This window comes from Penaeus japonicus, unplaced genomic scaffold (assembly GCF_977035675.1).
Source record: "Penaeus japonicus unplaced genomic scaffold, GWHDUDI00000001_assembly GWHDUDI00000014, whole genome shotgun sequence".
Classification (NCBI taxonomy): domain Eukaryota; kingdom Metazoa; phylum Arthropoda; class Malacostraca; order Decapoda; family Penaeidae; genus Penaeus; species Penaeus japonicus.
The window spans coordinates 10,019,842-10,022,341 of NW_028234416.1; positions in this window are offsets into that span (position 1 = coordinate 10,019,842).

Sequence of the window (2,500 nt, forward strand, 5' to 3'; positions counted from 1 at the left end):
GAGAGGAAAACGGGAGCCACACTTTTGCTTCCTTGGATTAGCTCGCTCCTTCATCAGACAATCTCTCCACAGGCAGATAATTAGCCAGAGACTCGTGTCGCCGGTTAGGTCTCCCTTTGCACAAGCCTTGCCTTCAGCTGTTTTAATTTACGTCGAATTAAAGTGGTTGAGATCGTGGTAGTTATAAGAGACAACCAATAGTGTTACCTAAGTTACTATCCGGTATGAAATAAGAAAATAAATGAAGGAAAAACTAAAGACGGACCAAGGAGAGGGAGGTAAGGGTCTTTTTTGTTATGTTTTTTTTTTTTTTTTTTTTTGTGATATGTAGCCCAAGGACTGAAGGCTAAGTTAATATTGCCAGTGATATCATTTAGTATTAAAAGATAAGGGTAGAAAATATTGAAAATAAAGCTAACCTAACATAAAGTTTCATTCAGCAAAGGAGTAAACTAGAAGGGAGGAGCAAATAATACGTGCACTCAGGGTTTGGTAATTAAGTAAGGAAACAAAAGTAAAACCCAGTAGAATGAATTAATAAACCTACTGAACGGGCTGAGGTATTCAGAAAATAACCATTTAAGATTAGTAGACCCAATTAGATGCTAATTGTCTCGAAACTTCTTTTTTTTTTGTGGTGTGTTTGGCCCTTAAATAATTAACCAGATAAGGTAATATAAAGGAATCTTTGTTTTCTTACCGTAATTTATACACTATGGGGAGAACGCAGCCACGCCTACAACCACATTATATTTTGTTTCAGTTTTTTTTTTCATTATTATTGAAATTTGCAAGGGTTTTCCTCAGGGGTTCTTCATAAAAATAAACTGAGTGGTGGGGGCGTTAACAAAAGTTCAAGTTCACATAGCATATACCGTACGCATCGTGGGATTGACAACTTTTGTTAGTGACACACAAATCAAATTTGACATTGTAATCATTATCGTTATTATCCTCATTATTGCTATTATTATTATTATTATTGCCGTTATGATTATCCTCATCACCATTATTGTCATTATCGTTATCATCATCGATATTATTATCATTACCTTTTTTATTATTCCTACTATCAATATTTTATCAATCATTATCACTAAACTATAAGACGTAATAGTTTAATGGTGACTGTATTGCAGGTACTTCCCACGGGGAGAGGGGGGAGGGGGGAGGGGATTTCGATCTTTTTACGTGATTTATTTATCTCTATCTTATGTATCTATTTATCATTATCACTTTTTTAAAAGGGAGTAGACTCTAAGTTGAAATCATCTTAATGCCAGTTTTAGCAAATTTATCCCCATCTTCAAAGCCGCCAACAAGTTAACAAGTGCTTCATTAATGATGGTTTACGGTTCCTTATCATTATCAATATCATCATCATCATCATTATTGATTTCTATTAATGATAACCTTGATCATTTTTGCGGGCCTCGATATTCATGTAGGAAGGTATCTACATAGTAAGCTTATTTTTGGTTGCAAGTTTCTCTAATCCCTTAAGTTGGCTGACAGTGCAATATCTGGGTTCATGAGATAAATGATTGAGACCCCCCCCCCCTCTTAAATATTTGGGGGAGTTTAGCCCATGGAGAGGAAATATATATATATATATATATATATATATATATATATATATATATATATATATATATACATATATACACATATATATTTTTAGAAGCTCATATAAAGTAGTTATAAAACGATTGACTATGGGGCTGGACTTATTACAGTCAGGATAATGTTTAGGATATTTTTTTTCATCCCGATTTTTATCTTCCCGCTTCGTTTCATTTCAAGAAATGAGTAATGTGATAAAAACGTGTTATTTTTTATTTCAATTATAATGCAATAACAATGGAGGTCTGTGGTATAAAAGAAAAAAAATATATGATAATAAACTATGAATATTCCCTTCCATTGCACCAAGATTTCATATATAGATGTATTTCCATTACAGAGTTGTAGAAGTTTACTGTAGATGACATATGAAAAATACGATCTATAATACTTCATCATCATCTTTTTCTTTTTCTTTCCCTTATTTTTCTTATTATTTTTCTTCTCTTTCTCCTTTCTCCGTCTAATTCTCCATGTTCTTCTCCTTCTTCATTTTCTCCATCTTCTACTTTTAGTTTTCCTTCTCCTTCTACCTCTTCATCTTCTTTTTCTTCCAACACTTGCTTAGGTCGTCATTTCCGCCCGGTTAGTTTTTATTAAGAAAACAATGTCGCTGTTTTTTTTTTCAATTAAAGCGAGATTTACACCTTTTCAACTGAACAACTTTAGACAGCTATGATACGAAAAAAACGAAATCGAAATAATCCCATAAAATGAGGCCATTTCCAAGAGCAGATAACCCCCCCAACCCCCCTAAAGAGATAAAATACGGTACCTTGACAAAAAAAAAAAAATCGGAACATTTTCTTTTGTTCAAATCATTTATTGCTCTGTAGTGAGGGGGATTCTATGAAATACTGATTACATAGATAGTATA